The sequence below is a fragment of the Schistocerca nitens genome, chromosome 4 (assembly GCF_023898315.1).
Source record: "Schistocerca nitens isolate TAMUIC-IGC-003100 chromosome 4, iqSchNite1.1, whole genome shotgun sequence".
NCBI lineage: Eukaryota > Metazoa > Arthropoda > Insecta > Orthoptera > Acrididae > Schistocerca > Schistocerca nitens.
In genome coordinates this window covers 793,914,366-793,928,923 of record NC_064617.1, presented here as the reverse complement: position 1 = coordinate 793,928,923, position 14,558 = coordinate 793,914,366, and the positions used below count along the sequence as shown (strand labels likewise).

At 52.5% G+C, this 14,558-nt stretch overlaps 31 non-coding genes across 31 annotated transcripts; 6 read left to right on the top strand and 25 right to left on the bottom strand.

Annotated features, from left to right (window-relative positions):
• Positions 1 to 11: 11 nt before the first annotated feature.
• On the bottom strand, positions 12 to 84 carry Trnam-cau (transfer RNA methionine (anticodon CAU)). Its single transcript has one exon. It is a non-coding gene; the product is annotated as a tRNA-Met (tRNA).
• A 975-nt stretch (positions 85 to 1,059) lies between these two features.
• Trnag-ucc (transfer RNA glycine (anticodon UCC)) lies at positions 1,060 to 1,131 on the top strand. Its single transcript has one exon. It is a non-coding gene; the product is annotated as a tRNA-Gly (tRNA).
• A 275-nt stretch (positions 1,132 to 1,406) lies between these two features.
• Trnas-aga (transfer RNA serine (anticodon AGA)) lies at positions 1,407 to 1,488 on the bottom strand. The gene has a single exon. It is a non-coding gene; the product is annotated as a tRNA-Ser (tRNA).
• A 139-nt stretch (positions 1,489 to 1,627) lies between these two features.
• Positions 1,628 to 1,700, bottom strand: Trnak-uuu (transfer RNA lysine (anticodon UUU)). The gene has a single exon. It is a non-coding gene; the product is annotated as a tRNA-Lys (tRNA).
• A 296-nt stretch (positions 1,701 to 1,996) lies between these two features.
• Trnae-uuc (transfer RNA glutamic acid (anticodon UUC)) lies at positions 1,997 to 2,068 on the bottom strand. Its single transcript has one exon. It is a non-coding gene; the product is annotated as a tRNA-Glu (tRNA).
• A 308-nt stretch (positions 2,069 to 2,376) lies between these two features.
• On the bottom strand, positions 2,377 to 2,449 carry Trnam-cau (transfer RNA methionine (anticodon CAU)). The gene has a single exon. It is a non-coding gene; the product is annotated as a tRNA-Met (tRNA).
• Positions 2,450 to 3,424: 975 nt separating this feature from the next.
• Positions 3,425 to 3,496, top strand: Trnag-ucc (transfer RNA glycine (anticodon UCC)). The gene has a single exon. It is a non-coding gene; the product is annotated as a tRNA-Gly (tRNA).
• A 275-nt stretch (positions 3,497 to 3,771) lies between these two features.
• Trnas-aga (transfer RNA serine (anticodon AGA)) lies at positions 3,772 to 3,853 on the bottom strand. Its single transcript has one exon. It is a non-coding gene; the product is annotated as a tRNA-Ser (tRNA).
• Positions 3,854 to 3,992: 139 nt separating this feature from the next.
• On the bottom strand, positions 3,993 to 4,065 carry Trnak-uuu (transfer RNA lysine (anticodon UUU)). The gene has a single exon. It is a non-coding gene; the product is annotated as a tRNA-Lys (tRNA).
• A 296-nt stretch (positions 4,066 to 4,361) lies between these two features.
• On the bottom strand, positions 4,362 to 4,433 carry Trnae-uuc (transfer RNA glutamic acid (anticodon UUC)). The gene has a single exon. It is a non-coding gene; the product is annotated as a tRNA-Glu (tRNA).
• Positions 4,434 to 4,741: 308 nt separating this feature from the next.
• On the bottom strand, positions 4,742 to 4,814 carry Trnam-cau (transfer RNA methionine (anticodon CAU)). The gene has a single exon. It is a non-coding gene; the product is annotated as a tRNA-Met (tRNA).
• A 979-nt stretch (positions 4,815 to 5,793) lies between these two features.
• Positions 5,794 to 5,865, top strand: Trnag-ucc (transfer RNA glycine (anticodon UCC)). The gene has a single exon. It is a non-coding gene; the product is annotated as a tRNA-Gly (tRNA).
• A 275-nt stretch (positions 5,866 to 6,140) lies between these two features.
• Positions 6,141 to 6,222, bottom strand: Trnas-aga (transfer RNA serine (anticodon AGA)). Its single transcript has one exon. It is a non-coding gene; the product is annotated as a tRNA-Ser (tRNA).
• Positions 6,223 to 6,361: 139 nt separating this feature from the next.
• Positions 6,362 to 6,434, bottom strand: Trnak-uuu (transfer RNA lysine (anticodon UUU)). The gene has a single exon. It is a non-coding gene; the product is annotated as a tRNA-Lys (tRNA).
• Positions 6,435 to 6,730: 296 nt separating this feature from the next.
• Positions 6,731 to 6,802, bottom strand: Trnae-uuc (transfer RNA glutamic acid (anticodon UUC)). The gene has a single exon. It is a non-coding gene; the product is annotated as a tRNA-Glu (tRNA).
• Positions 6,803 to 7,110: 308 nt separating this feature from the next.
• Positions 7,111 to 7,183, bottom strand: Trnam-cau (transfer RNA methionine (anticodon CAU)). Its single transcript has one exon. It is a non-coding gene; the product is annotated as a tRNA-Met (tRNA).
• A 979-nt stretch (positions 7,184 to 8,162) lies between these two features.
• Positions 8,163 to 8,234, top strand: Trnag-ucc (transfer RNA glycine (anticodon UCC)). The gene has a single exon. It is a non-coding gene; the product is annotated as a tRNA-Gly (tRNA).
• Positions 8,235 to 8,509: 275 nt separating this feature from the next.
• On the bottom strand, positions 8,510 to 8,591 carry Trnas-aga (transfer RNA serine (anticodon AGA)). The gene has a single exon. It is a non-coding gene; the product is annotated as a tRNA-Ser (tRNA).
• Positions 8,592 to 8,730: 139 nt separating this feature from the next.
• Positions 8,731 to 8,803, bottom strand: Trnak-uuu (transfer RNA lysine (anticodon UUU)). Its single transcript has one exon. It is a non-coding gene; the product is annotated as a tRNA-Lys (tRNA).
• Positions 8,804 to 9,099: 296 nt separating this feature from the next.
• Positions 9,100 to 9,171, bottom strand: Trnae-uuc (transfer RNA glutamic acid (anticodon UUC)). The gene has a single exon. It is a non-coding gene; the product is annotated as a tRNA-Glu (tRNA).
• A 308-nt stretch (positions 9,172 to 9,479) lies between these two features.
• Positions 9,480 to 9,552, bottom strand: Trnam-cau (transfer RNA methionine (anticodon CAU)). The gene has a single exon. It is a non-coding gene; the product is annotated as a tRNA-Met (tRNA).
• Positions 9,553 to 10,531: 979 nt separating this feature from the next.
• On the top strand, positions 10,532 to 10,603 carry Trnag-ucc (transfer RNA glycine (anticodon UCC)). The gene has a single exon. It is a non-coding gene; the product is annotated as a tRNA-Gly (tRNA).
• A 275-nt stretch (positions 10,604 to 10,878) lies between these two features.
• On the bottom strand, positions 10,879 to 10,960 carry Trnas-aga (transfer RNA serine (anticodon AGA)). Its single transcript has one exon. It is a non-coding gene; the product is annotated as a tRNA-Ser (tRNA).
• Positions 10,961 to 11,099: 139 nt separating this feature from the next.
• Positions 11,100 to 11,172, bottom strand: Trnak-uuu (transfer RNA lysine (anticodon UUU)). Its single transcript has one exon. It is a non-coding gene; the product is annotated as a tRNA-Lys (tRNA).
• Positions 11,173 to 11,468: 296 nt separating this feature from the next.
• On the bottom strand, positions 11,469 to 11,540 carry Trnae-uuc (transfer RNA glutamic acid (anticodon UUC)). Its single transcript has one exon. It is a non-coding gene; the product is annotated as a tRNA-Glu (tRNA).
• Positions 11,541 to 11,848: 308 nt separating this feature from the next.
• On the bottom strand, positions 11,849 to 11,921 carry Trnam-cau (transfer RNA methionine (anticodon CAU)). Its single transcript has one exon. It is a non-coding gene; the product is annotated as a tRNA-Met (tRNA).
• A 979-nt stretch (positions 11,922 to 12,900) lies between these two features.
• On the top strand, positions 12,901 to 12,972 carry Trnag-ucc (transfer RNA glycine (anticodon UCC)). Its single transcript has one exon. It is a non-coding gene; the product is annotated as a tRNA-Gly (tRNA).
• Positions 12,973 to 13,247: 275 nt separating this feature from the next.
• On the bottom strand, positions 13,248 to 13,329 carry Trnas-aga (transfer RNA serine (anticodon AGA)). Its single transcript has one exon. It is a non-coding gene; the product is annotated as a tRNA-Ser (tRNA).
• A 139-nt stretch (positions 13,330 to 13,468) lies between these two features.
• Positions 13,469 to 13,541, bottom strand: Trnak-uuu (transfer RNA lysine (anticodon UUU)). The gene has a single exon. It is a non-coding gene; the product is annotated as a tRNA-Lys (tRNA).
• Positions 13,542 to 13,837: 296 nt separating this feature from the next.
• On the bottom strand, positions 13,838 to 13,909 carry Trnae-uuc (transfer RNA glutamic acid (anticodon UUC)). The gene has a single exon. It is a non-coding gene; the product is annotated as a tRNA-Glu (tRNA).
• Positions 13,910 to 14,217: 308 nt separating this feature from the next.
• Positions 14,218 to 14,290, bottom strand: Trnam-cau (transfer RNA methionine (anticodon CAU)). Its single transcript has one exon. It is a non-coding gene; the product is annotated as a tRNA-Met (tRNA).
• Positions 14,291 to 14,558: the final 268 nt, after the last annotated feature.

The window sequence follows — 14,558 nt, the reverse complement described above, 5'->3', positions numbered from 1 at the left end:
AGCAAATTAAATGCCCCGGGTGAGGATCGAACTCACGACCTTAAGATTATGAGACTTACGCGCTACCTACTGCGCTACCGAGGCACGTTGCAAGCAACGTTACAGGAAACTTGGTAAGTCTCGCATATTAGAGATAGACAGTTTGCGCTTTCTCAAGAATCTGTTGTGTTGCTACACGTGCTTTCCCTACTTGCTAGATTAAACTGCTGCCGCAGCTTTTTCAACGGAACGCAGCACTGCCCGAGGTTACAGTACATCGCCCTTGCGGCACCTGAACACAGCGGCCTGTTGGGCCAGGCCGACGTTAGAGTTCAGAAATAGCACGCGACCGTCCAAGTACGGTCTACTGCGTGCTGCGTGTATGGTTCTTCTCACAGCGAATCCTGCTATACATTCCTGAGGCTGACGCAGCTCAGGCGAGGAATCGGCGCGGCAGCATTATAGCGAGAACAGCAGAACGATGCATCGGCCGGGAATCGAACCCGGGCCGTCCGCATGCTAAGCGAGCATTCACCAATTTTTTTTTTGTTCTCATTTCTTTCGTTGCATTTGTTGGGGGCGGACGTCCGATGACGCCCGTTCAAGTTCATCGTTGACTCGGTCTTTTATTACAGAGGGCAGATAACTCTCAGACCGAACACGCTGAGCTATCGTGCCGGCAAGCCTTACGATTATGAGACTTACGCGCTGCCTACTGCACTACTGAGGCACATGCCATTGAACCACCGATGCTCGACAAGCTGCCCGTGCTTCCCGAGCACTTTTCTGCATGGGAAAGTGGGATTGCCACCCAGCGACGTCGGATACAACCGAAAAAAGTGCTACACACGTGGAGTCCTCCACTACATTGCCTTAAAACGAATGCTCATCACTATCGTGTGAGTAACCTTGCGGCCGCGGCGACTAGTCTTGCCCAAAGACGCAGCGTGCGTGGAGGCGCTACCCGAATGCGTGTGGATGCACCCTCCTACCTCGAAAAGCGCCTGCAGCTACTATCACCGTGGGCCGCTGCTGGCGGGCGGGAAGCCGACACAGCGGGGCGTTGCGAGCAGCGGCAGTGCGGTGGTGGTGTAATGGTGAGCATAGTTGCCTTCCAAGCAGTTGATCCGGGTTCGATTCCCGGCCACCGCAAGTGGCGCTGGTTTTTTCGTATGAGTATGTGAGCCGCGTGCTGTTACATGAAGGTTTTTTTCGTCGTTGCTCCACGCAGACCATCCTGTAGTATGTCCCGACTTGTCCCGACTTTGCTCGGCTGACGCGAAAGCTGACGCTTGGAATTCGCCCTTATCAAAATGACAGGCAATATAAACGGCTGTGAGAGGCGAGGTGTGGAGAGGTACCAAAACGACAGGCAAACTGCGAAATTTTCTGCTCGTTCTTCTTAAACAAAAAAAGAAAAAAACCGACGCAGTCGGTAGGACTCGAACCTACGCTCCCAGAGGGAATCTGATTTCTAGTCAGACGCCTTAACCACTCGGCCACGACTGCTCGTAACTGAAGTTTCCCTGGAATCGTGAGAAATGCAACCGGTCTGCGCAGAATGTTGACAGGAAACGAACTCTGTGCACTGATTACGGCAGGGCTACCATCGCTACGAGACGAGCCATTGCGGAAACGTTAAAATCTTCGCCCGGACAGGGACTTGAACCCTGGACCCTTAGGTTAAAAGCCTAATGCTCTACCGACTGAGCTATCCGGGCTCACCCTTGTTGTGGATGGAGCGGCTGCAAGCAATGTGAATAACTGGAACGCGTGTGTAGGCGTACTACGGTAACAGCTGGCTTCTGCCGCAACTGGCGACTTCACCGACTTCCCACTGACGCTGGTAGCAGCCCAACAGCGGACCAGTGCCACTTCTCCCTTTATTCCGGTGCCGACAGTAATTGCATCATGTGCCTGTTTTCCCCGATTACGTTCGGCCGAAGCTCCGGAGGGTGGGCGACAAACGACAGTTCGAAGGCCAAAACATGGAGCGTTGTGTGCGCAAAAACTTCCGTTCCGGTACCGGGAATCGAACCCGGGCCTCCTGGGTGAAAGCCAGGTATCCTAGCCACTAGACCACACCGGATTTGCTCGATAAGCGTGAGATCTTCTCCGTCTCCTCTCGTATTTCGTGCTGAATCTGGTCTCAGTGGTGTTCTCTGTTTGCGAGCATATTTGCGCCTACAGACTGGCATGGCGCACAGCTCGAAATTGACTATTCATTATTTTACTCATAACAAGGGAAGAGAAAGATCAAAGTTGTACGTTGTCATAATTGGAAATAAACATATTGACGCTGAGGTGTAGCCTCCTTGTGGATAACGAACGACAATTAAGTTCGTTCCCTAGCAACAGCAACGCCGTTAATTCAGCCATGATGTACAGCAAATTAAATGCCCCGGGTGAGGATCGAACTCACGACCTTAAGATTATGAGACTTACGCGCTACCTACTGCGCTACCGAGGCACGTTGCAAGCAACGTTACAGGAAACTTGGTAAGTCTCGCATATTAGAGATAGACAGTTTGCGCTTTCTCAAGAATCTGTTGTGTTGCTACACGTGCTTTCCCTACTTGCTAGATTAAACTGCTGCCGCAGCTTTTTCAACGGAACGCAGCACTGCCCGAGGTTACAGTACATCGCCCTTGCGGCACCTGAACACAGCGGCCTGTTGGGCCAGGCCGACGTTAGAGTTCAGAAATAGCACGCGACCGTCCAAGTACGGTCTACTGCGTGCTGCGTGTATGGTTCTTCTCACAGCGAATCCTGCTATACATTCCTGAGGCTGACGCAGCTCAGGCGAGGAATCGGCGCGGCAGCATTATAGCGAGAACAGCAGAACGATGCATCGGCCGGGAATCGAACCCGGGCCGTCCGCATGCTAAGCGAGCATTCACCAATTTTTTTTTTGTTCTCATTTCTTTCGTTGCATTTGTTGGGGGCGGACGTCCGATGACGCCCGTTCAAGTTCATCGTTGACTCGGTCTTTTATTACAGAGGGCAGATAACTCTCAGACCGAACACGCTGAGCTATCGTGCCGGCAAGCCTTACGATTATGAGACTTACGCGCTGCCTACTGCACTACTGAGGCACATGCCATTGAACCACCGATGCTCGACAAGCTGCCCGTGCTTCCCGAGCACTTTTCTGCATGGGAAAGTGGGATTGCCACCCAGCGACGTCGGATACAACCGAAAAAAGTGCTACACACGTGGAGTCCTCCACTACATTGCCTTAAAACGAATGCTCATCACTATCGTGTGAGTAACCTTGCGGCCGCGGCGACTAGTCTTGCCCAAAGACGCAGCGTGCGTGGAGGCGCTACCCGAATGCGTGTGGATGCACCCTCCTACCTCGAAAAGCGCCTGCAGCTACTATCACCGTGGGCCGCTGCTGGCGGGCGGGAAGCCGACACAGCGGGGCGTTGCGAGCAGCGGCAGTGCGGTGGTGGTGTAATGGTGAGCATAGTTGCCTTCCAAGCAGTTGATCCGGGTTCGATTCCCGGCCACCGCAAGTGGCGCTGGTTTTTTCGTATGAGTATGTGAGCCGCGTGCTGTTACATGAAGGTTTTTTTCGTCGTTGCTCCACGCAGACCATCCTGTAGTATGTCCCGACTTGTCCCGACTTTGCTCGGCTGACGCGAAAGCTGACGCTTGGAATTCGCCCTTATCAAAATGACAGGCAATATAAACGGCTGTGAGAGGCGAGGTGTGGAGAGGTACCAAAACGACAGGCAAACTGCGAAATTTTCTGCTCGTTCTTCTTAAACAAAAAAAGAAAAAAACCGACGCAGTCGGTAGGACTCGAACCTACGCTCCCAGAGGGAATCTGATTTCTAGTCAGACGCCTTAACCACTCGGCCACGACTGCTCGTAACTGAAGTTTCCCTGGAATCGTGAGAAATGCAACCGGTCTGCGCAGAATGTTGACAGGAAACGAACTCTGTGCACTGATTACGGCAGGGCTACCATCGCTACGAGACGAGCCATTGCGGAAACGTTAAAATCTTCGCCCGGACAGGGACTTGAACCCTGGACCCTTAGGTTAAAAGCCTAATGCTCTACCGACTGAGCTATCCGGGCTCACCCTTGTTGTGGATGGAGCGGCTGCAAGCAATGTGAATAACTGGAACGCGTGTGTAGGCGTACTACGGTAACAGCTGGCTTCTGCCGCAACTGGCGACTTCACCGACTTCCCACTGACGCTGGTAGCAGCCCAACAGCGGACCAGTGCCACTTCTCCCTTTATTCCGGTGCCGACAGTAATTGCATCATGTGCCTGTTTTCCCCGATTACGTTCGGCCGAAGCTCCGGAGGGTGGGCGACAAACGACAGTTCGAAGGCCAAAACATGGAGCGTTGTGTGCGCAAAAACTTCCGTTCCGGTACCGGGAATCGAACCCGGGCCTCCTGGGTGAAAGCCAGGTATCCTAGCCACTAGACCACACCGGATTTGCTCGATAAGCGTGAGATCTTCTCCGTCTCCTCTCGTATTTCGTGCTGAATCTGGTCTCAGTGGTGTTCTCTGTTTGCGAGCATATTTGCGCCTACAGACTGGCATGGCGCACAGCTCGAAATTGACTATTCATTATTTTACTCATAACAAGGGAAGAGAAAGATCAAAGTTGTACGTTGTCATAATTGGAAATAAACATATTGACGCTGAGGTGTAGCCTCCTTGTGGATAACGAACGACAATTAAGTTCGTTCCCTAGCAACAGCAACGCCGTTAATTCAGCCATGATGTACAGCAAATTAAATGCCCCGGGTGAGGATCGAACTCACGACCTTAAGATTATGAGACTTACGCGCTACCTACTGCGCTACCGAGGCACGTTGCAAGCAACGTTACAGGAAACTTGGTAAGTCTCGCATATTAGAGATAGACAGTTTGCGCTTTCTCAAGAATCTGTTGTGTTGCTACACGTGCTTTCCCTACTTGCTAGATTAAACTGCTGCCGCAGCTTTTTCAACGGAACGTAGCACTGCCCGAGGTTACAGTACATCGCCCTTGCGGCACCTGAACACAGCGGCCTGTTGGGCCAGGCCGACGTTAGAGTTCAGAAATAGCACGCGACCGTCCAAGTACGGTCTACTGCGTGCTGCGTGTATGGTTCTTCTCACAGCGAATCCTGCTATACATTCCTGAGGCTGACGCAGCTCAGGCGAGGAATCGGCGCGGCAGCATTATAGCGAGAACAGCAGAACGATGCATCGGCCGGGAATCGAACCCGGGCCGTCCGCATGCTAAGCGAGCATTCACCAATTTTTTTTTTTTTTGTTCCCATTTCTTTCCTTGCATTTGTTGGGGGCGGACGTCCGATGACGCCCGTTCAAGTTCATCGTTGACTCGGTCTTTTATTACAGAGGGCAGATAACTCTCAGACCGAACACGCTGAGCTATCGTGCCGGCAAGCCTTACGATTATGAGACTTACGCGCTGCCTACTGCACTACTGAGGCACATGCCATTGAACCACCGATGCTCGACAAGCTGCCCGTGCTTCCCGAGCACTTTTCTGCATGGGAAAGTGGGATTGCCACCCAGCGACGTCGGATACAACCGAAAAAAGTGCTACACACGTGGAGTCCTCCACTACATTGCCTTAAAACGAATGCTCATCACTATCGTGTGAGTAACCTTGCGGCCGCGGCGACTAGTCTTGCCCAAAGACGCAGCGTGCGTGGAGGCGCTACCCGAATGCGTGTGGATGCACCCTCCTACCTCGAAAAGCGCCTGCAGCTACTATCACCGTGGGCCGCTGCTGGCGGGCGGGAAGCCGACACAGCGGGGCGTTGCGAGCAGCGGCAGTGCGGTGGTGGTGTAATGGTGAGCATAGTTGCCTTCCAAGCAGTTGATCCGGGTTCGATTCCCGGCCACCGCAAGTGGCGCTGGTTTTTTCGTATGAGTATGTGAGCCGCGTGCTGTTACATGAAGGTTTTTTTCGTCGTTGCTCCACGCAGACCATCCTGTAGTATGTCCCGACTTGTCCCGACTTTGCTCGGCTGACGCGAAAGCTGACGCTTGGAATTCGCCCTTATCAAAATGACAGGCACTATAAACGGCTGTGAGAGGCGAGGTGTGGAGAGGTACCAAAACGACAGGCAAACTGCGAAATTTTCTGCTCGTTCTTCTTAAACAAAAAAAGAAAAAAACCGACGCAGTCGGTAGGACTCGAACCTACGCTCCCAGAGGGAATCTGATTTCTAGTCAGACGCCTTAACCACTCGGCCACGACTGCTCGTAACTGAAGTTTCCCTGGAATCGTGAGAAATGCAACCGGTCTGCGCAGAATGTTGACAGGAAACGAACTCTGTGCACTGATTACGGCAGGGCTACCATCGCTACGAGACGAGCCATTGCGGAAACGTTAAAATCTTCGCCCGGACAGGGACTTGAACCCTGGACCCTTAGGTTAAAAGCCTAATGCTCTACCGACTGAGCTATCCGGGCTCACCCTTGTTGTGGATGGAGCGGCTGCAAGCAATGTGAATAACTGGAACGCGTGTGTAGGCGTACTACGGTAACAGCTGGCTTCTGCCGCAACTGGCGACTTCACCGACTTCCCACTGACGCTGGTAGCAGCCCAACAGCGGACCAGTGCCACTTCTCCCTTTATTCCGGTGCCGACAGTAATTGCATCATGTGCCTGTTTTCCCCGATTACGTTCGGCCGAAGCTCCGGAGGGTGGGCGACAAACGACAGTTCGAAGGCCAAAACATGGAGCGTTGTGTGCGCAAAAACTTCCGTTCCGGTACCGGGAATCGAACCCGGGCCTCCTGGGTGAAAGCCAGGTATCCTAGCCACTAGACCACACCGGATTTGCTCGATAAGCGTGAGATCTTCTCCGTCTCCTCTCGTATTTCGTGCTGAATCTGGTCTCAGTGGTGTTCTCTGTTTGCGAGCATATTTGCGCCTACAGACTGGCATGGCGCACAGCTCGAAATTGACTATTCATTATTTTACTCATAACAAGGGAAGAGAAAGATCAAAGTTGTACGTTGTCATAATTGGAAATAAACATATTGACGCTGAGGTGTAGCCTCCTTGTGGATAACGAACGACAATTAAGTTCGTTCCCTAGCAACAGCAACGCCGTTAATTCAGCCATGATGTACAGCAAATTAAATGCCCCGGGTGAGGATCGAACTCACGACCTTAAGATTATGAGACTTACGCGCTACCTACTGCGCTACCGAGGCACGTTGCAAGCAACGTTACAGGAAACTTGGTAAGTCTCGCATATTAGAGATAGACAGTTTGCGCTTTCTCAAGAATCTGTTGTGTTGCTACACGTGCTTTCCCTACTTGCTAGATTAAACTGCTGCCGCAGCTTTTTCAACGGAACGTAGCACTGCCCGAGGTTACAGTACATCGCCCTTGCGGCACCTGAACACAGCGGCCTGTTGGGCCAGGCCGACGTTAGAGTTCAGAAATAGCACGCGACCGTCCAAGTACGGTCTACTGCGTGCTGCGTGTATGGTTCTTCTCACAGCGAATCCTGCTATACATTCCTGAGGCTGACGCAGCTCAGGCGAGGAATCGGCGCGGCAGCATTATAGCGAGAACAGCAGAACGATGCATCGGCCGGGAATCGAACCCGGGCCGTCCGCATGCTAAGCGAGCATTCACCAATTTTTTTTTTTTTTGTTCCCATTTCTTTCCTTGCATTTGTTGGGGGCGGACGTCCGATGACGCCCGTTCAAGTTCATCGTTGACTCGGTCTTTTATTACAGAGGGCAGATAACTCTCAGACCGAACACGCTGAGCTATCGTGCCGGCAAGCCTTACGATTATGAGACTTACGCGCTGCCTACTGCACTACTGAGGCACATGCCATTGAACCACCGATGCTCGACAAGCTGCCCGTGCTTCCCGAGCACTTTTCTGCATGGGAAAGTGGGATTGCCACCCAGCGACGTCGGATACAACCGAAAAAAGTGCTACACACGTGGAGTCCTCCACTACATTGCCTTAAAACGAATGCTCATCACTATCGTGTGAGTAACCTTGCGGCCGCGGCGACTAGTCTTGCCCAAAGACGCAGCGTGCGTGGAGGCGCTACCCGAATGCGTGTGGATGCACCCTCCTACCTCGAAAAGCGCCTGCAGCTACTATCACCGTGGGCCGCTGCTGGCGGGCGGGAAGCCGACACAGCGGGGCGTTGCGAGCAGCGGCAGTGCGGTGGTGGTGTAATGGTGAGCATAGTTGCCTTCCAAGCAGTTGATCCGGGTTCGATTCCCGGCCACCGCAAGTGGCGCTGGTTTTTTCGTATGAGTATGTGAGCCGCGTGCTGTTACATGAAGGTTTTTTTCGTCGTTGCTCCACGCAGACCATCCTGTAGTATGTCCCGACTTGTCCCGACTTTGCTCGGCTGACGCGAAAGCTGACGCTTGGAATTCGCCCTTATCAAAATGACAGGCACTATAAACGGCTGTGAGAGGCGAGGTGTGGAGAGGTACCAAAACGACAGGCAAACTGCGAAATTTTCTGCTCGTTCTTCTTAAACAAAAAAAGAAAAAAACCGACGCAGTCGGTAGGACTCGAACCTACGCTCCCAGAGGGAATCTGATTTCTAGTCAGACGCCTTAACCACTCGGCCACGACTGCTCGTAACTGAAGTTTCCCTGGAATCGTGAGAAATGCAACCGGTCTGCGCAGAATGTTGACAGGAAACGAACTCTGTGCACTGATTACGGCAGGGCTACCATCGCTACGAGACGAGCCATTGCGGAAACGTTAAAATCTTCGCCCGGACAGGGACTTGAACCCTGGACCCTTAGGTTAAAAGCCTAATGCTCTACCGACTGAGCTATCCGGGCTCACCCTTGTTGTGGATGGAGCGGCTGCAAGCAATGTGAATAACTGGAACGCGTGTGTAGGCGTACTACGGTAACAGCTGGCTTCTGCCGCAACTGGCGACTTCACCGACTTCCCACTGACGCTGGTAGCAGCCCAACAGCGGACCAGTGCCACTTCTCCCTTTATTCCGGTGCCGACAGTAATTGCATCATGTGCCTGTTTTCCCCGATTACGTTCGGCCGAAGCTCCGGAGGGTGGGCGACAAACGACAGTTCGAAGGCCAAAACATGGAGCGTTGTGTGCGCAAAAACTTCCGTTCCGGTACCGGGAATCGAACCCGGGCCTCCTGGGTGAAAGCCAGGTATCCTAGCCACTAGACCACACCGGATTTGCTCGATAAGCGTGAGATCTTCTCCGTCTCCTCTCGTATTTCGTGCTGAATCTGGTCTCAGTGGTGTTCTCTGTTTGCGAGCATATTTGCGCCTACAGACTGGCATGGCGCACAGCTCGAAATTGACTATTCATTATTTTACTCATAACAAGGGAAGAGAAAGATCAAAGTTGTACGTTGTCATAATTGGAAATAAACATATTGACGCTGAGGTGTAGCCTCCTTGTGGATAACGAACGACAATTAAGTTCGTTCCCTAGCAACAGCAACGCCGTTAATTCAGCCATGATGTACAGCAAATTAAATGCCCCGGGTGAGGATCGAACTCACGACCTTAAGATTATGAGACTTACGCGCTACCTACTGCGCTACCGAGGCACGTTGCAAGCAACGTTACAGGAAACTTGGTAAGTCTCGCATATTAGAGATAGACAGTTTGCGCTTTCTCAAGAATCTGTTGTGTTGCTACACGTGCTTTCCCTACTTGCTAGATTAAACTGCTGCCGCAGCTTTTTCAACGGAACGTAGCACTGCCCGAGGTTACAGTACATCGCCCTTGCGGCACCTGAACACAGCGGCCTGTTGGGCCAGGCCGACGTTAGAGTTCAGAAATAGCACGCGACCGTCCAAGTACGGTCTACTGCGTGCTGCGTGTATGGTTCTTCTCACAGCGAATCCTGCTATACATTCCTGAGGCTGACGCAGCTCAGGCGAGGAATCGGCGCGGCAGCATTATAGCGAGAACAGCAGAACGATGCATCGGCCGGGAATCGAACCCGGGCCGTCCGCATGCTAAGCGAGCATTCACCAATTTTTTTTTTTTTTGTTCCCATTTCTTTCCTTGCATTTGTTGGGGGCGGACGTCCGATGACGCCCGTTCAAGTTCATCGTTGACTCGGTCTTTTATTACAGAGGGCAGATAACTCTCAGACCGAACACGCTGAGCTATCGTGCCGGCAAGCCTTACGATTATGAGACTTACGCGCTGCCTACTGCACTACTGAGGCACATGCCATTGAACCACCGATGCTCGACAAGCTGCCCGTGCTTCCCGAGCACTTTTCTGCATGGGAAAGTGGGATTGCCACCCAGCGACGTCGGATACAACCGAAAAAAGTGCTACACACGTGGAGTCCTCCACTACATTGCCTTAAAACGAATGCTCATCACTATCGTGTGAGTAACCTTGCGGCCGCGGCGACTAGTCTTGCCCAAAGACGCAGCGTGCGTGGAGGCGCTACCCGAATGCGTGTGGATGCACCCTCCTACCTCGAAAAGCGCCTGCAGCTACTATCACCGTGGGCCGCTGCTGGCGGGCGGGAAGCCGACACAGCGGGGCGTTGCGAGCAGCGGCAGTGCGGTGGTGGTGTAATGGTGAGCATAGTTGCCTTCCAAGCAGTTGATCCGGGTTCGATTCCCGGCCACCGCAAGTGGCGCTGGTTTTTTCGTATGAGTATGTGAGCCGCGTGCTGTTACATGAAGGTTTTTTTCGTCGTTGCTCCACGCAGACCATCCTGTAGTATGTCCCGACTTGTCCCGACTTTGCTCGGCTGACGCGAAAGCTGACGCTTGGAATTCGCCCTTATCAAAATGACAGGCACTATAAACGGCTGTGAGAGGCGAGGTGTGGAGAGGTACCAAAACGACAGGCAAACTGCGAAATTTTCTGCTCGTTCTTCTTAAACAAAAAAAGAAAAAAACCGACGCAGTCGGTAGGACTCGAACCTACGCTCCCAGAGGGAATCTGATTTCTAGTCAGACGCCTTAACCACTCGGCCACGACTGCTCGTAACTGAAGTTTCCCTGGAATCGTGAGAAATGCAACCGGTCTGCGCAGAATGTTGACAGGAAACGAACTCTGTGCACTGATTACGGCAGGGCTACCATCGCTACGAGACGAGCCATTGCGGAAACGTTAAAATCTTCGCCCGGACAGGGACTTGAACCCTGGACCCTTAGGTTAAAAGCCTAATGCTCTACCGACTGAGCTATCCGGGCTCACCCTTGTTGTGGATGGAGCGGCTGCAAGCAATGTGAATAACTGGAACGCGTGTGTAGGCGTACTACGGTAACAGCTGGCTTCTGCCGCAACTGGCGACTTCACCGACTTCCCACTGACGCTGGTAGCAGCCCAACAGCGGACCAGTGCCACTTCTCCCTTTATTCCGGTGCCGACAGTAATTGCATCATGTGCCTGTTTTCCCCGATTACGTTCGGCCGAAGCTCCGGAGGGTGGGCGACAAACGACAGTTCGAAGGCCAAAACATGGAGCGTTGTGTGCGCAAAAACTTCCGTTCCGGTACCGGGAATCGAACCCGGGCCTCCTGGGTGAAAGCCAGGTATCCTAGCCACTAGACCACACCGGATTTGCTCGATAAGCGTGAGATCTTCTCCGTCTCCTCTCGTATTTCGTGCTGAATCTGGTCTCAGTGGTGTTCTCTGTTTGCGAGCATATTTGCGCCTACAGACTGGCATGGCGCACAGCTCGAAATTGACTATTCATTATTTTACTCATAACAAGGGAAGAGAAAGATCAAAGTTGTACGTTGTCATAATTGGAAATAAACATATTGACGCTGAGGTGTAGCCTCCTTGTGGATAACGAACGACAATTAAGTTCGTTCCCTAGCAACAGCAACGCCGTTAATTCAGCCATGATGTACAGCAAATTAAATGCCCCGGGTGAGGATCGAACTCACGACCTTAAGATTATGAGACTTACGCGCTACCTACTGCGCTACCGAGGCACGTTGCAAGCAACGTTACAGGAAACTTGGTAAGTCTCGCATATTAGAGATAGACAGTTTGCGCTTTCTCAAGAATCTGTTGTGTTGCTACACGTGCTTTCCCTACTTGCTAGATTAAACTGCTGCCGCAGCTTTTTCAACGGAACGTAGCACTGCCCGAGGTTACAGTACATCGCCCTTGCGGCACCTGAACACAGCGGCCTGTTGGGCCAGGCCGACGTTAGAGTTCAGAAATAGCACGCGACCGTCCAAGTACGGTCTACTGCGTGCTGCGTGTATGGTTCTTCTCACAGCGAATCCTGCTATACATTCCTGAGGCTGACGCAGCTCAGGCGAGGAATCGGCGCGGCAGCATTATAGCGAGAACAGCAGAACGATGCATCGGCCGGGAATCGAACCCGGGCCGTCCGCATGCTAAGCGAGCATTCACCAATTTTTTTTTTTTTTGTTCCCATTTCTTTCCTTGCATTTGTTGGGGGCGGACGTCCGATGACGCCCGTTCAAGTTCATCGTTGACTCGGTCTTTTATTACAGAGGGCAGATAACTCTCAGACCGAACACGCTGAGCTATCGTGCCGGCAAGCCTTACGATTATGAGACTTACGCGCTGCCTACTGCACTACTGAGGCACATGCCATTGAACCACCGATGCTCGACAAGCTGCCCGTGCTTCCCGAGCACTTTTCTGCATGGGAAAGTGGGATTGCCACCCAGCGACGTCGGATACAACCGAAAAAAGTGCTACACACGTGGAGTCCTCCACTACATTGCCTTAAAACGAATGCTCATCACTATCGTGTGAGTAACCTTGCGGCCGCGGCGACTAGTCTTGCCCAAAGACGCAGCGTGCGTGGAGGCGCTACCCGAATGCGTGTGGATGCACCCTCCTACCTCGAAAAGCGCCTGCAGCTACTATCACCGTGGGCCGCTGCTGGCGGGCGGGAAGCCGACACAGCGGGGCGTTGCGAGCAGCGGCAGTGCGGTGGTGGTGTAATGGTGAGCATAGTTGCCTTCCAAGCAGTTGATCCGGGTTCGATTCCCGGCCACCGCAAGTGGCGCTGGTTTTTTCGTATGAGTATGTGAGCCGCGTGCTGTTACATGAAGGTTTTTTTCGTCGTTGCTCCACGCAGACCATCCTGTAGTATGTCCCGACTTGTCCCGACTTTGCTCGGCTGACGCGAAAGCTGACGCTTGGAATTCGCCCTTATCAAAATGACAGGCACTATAAACGGCTGTGAGAGGCGAGGTGTGGAGAGGTACCAAAACGACAGGCAAACTGCGAAATTTTCTGCTCGTTCTTCTTAAACAAAAAAAGAAAAAAACCGACGCAGTCGGTAGGACTCGAACCTACGCTCCCAGAGGGAATCTGATTTCTAGTCAGACGCCTTAACCACTCGGCCACGACTGCTCGTAACTGAAGTTTCCCTGGAATCGTGAGAAATGCAACCGGTCTGCGCAGAATGTTGACAGGAAACGAACTCTGTGCACTGATTACGGCAGGGCTACCATCGCTACGAGACGAGCCATTGCGGAAACGTTAAAATCTTCGCCCGGACAGGGACTTGAACCCTGGACCCTTAGGTTAAAAGCCTAATGCTCTACCGACTGAGCTATCCGGGCTCACCCTTGTTGTGGATGGAGCGGCTGCAAGCAATGTGAATAACTGGAACGCGTGTGTAGGCGTACTACGGTAACAGCTGGCTTCTGCCGCAACTGGCGACTTCACCGACTTCCCACTGACGCTGGTAGCAGCCCAACAGCGGACCAGTGCCACTTCTCCCTTTATTCCGGTGCCGACAGTAATTGCATCATGTGCCTGTTTTCCCCGATTACGTTCGGCCGAAGCTCCGGAGGGTGGGCGACAAACGACAGTTCGAAGGCCAAAACATGGAGCGTTGTGTGCGCAAAAACTTCCGTTCCGGTACCGGGAATCGAACCCGGGCCTCCTGGGTGAAAGCCAGGTATCCTAGCCACTAGACCACACCGGATTTGCTCGATAAGCGTGAGATCTTCTCCGTCTCCTCTCGTATTTCGTGCTGAATCTGGTCTCAGTGGTGTTCTCTGTTTGCGAGCATATTTGCGCCTACAGACTGGCATGGCGCACAGCTCGAAATTGACTATTCATTATTTTACTCATAACAAGGGAAGAGAAAGATCAAAGTTGTACGTTGTCATAATTGGAAATAAACATATTGACGCTGAGGTGTAGCCTCCTTGTGGATAACGAACGACAATTAAGTTCGTTCCCTAGCAACAGCAACGCCGTTAATTCAGCCATGATGTACAGCAAATTAAATGCCCCGGGTGAGGATCGAACTCACGACCTTAAGATTATGAGACTTACGCGCTACCTACTGCGCTACCGAGGCACGTTGCAAGCAACGTTACAGGAAACTTGGTAAGTCTCGCATATTAGAGATAGACAGTTTGCGCTTTCTCAAGAATCTGTTGTGTTGCTACACGTGCTTTCCCTACTTGCTAGATTAAACTGCTGCCGCAGCTTTTTCAACGGAACGTAGCACTGCCCGAGGTTACAGTACATCGCCCTTGCGGCACCTGAACACAGCGGCCTGTTGGGCCAGGCCGACGTTAGAGTTCAGAAATAGCACGCGACCGTCCAAGTACGGTCTACTGCGT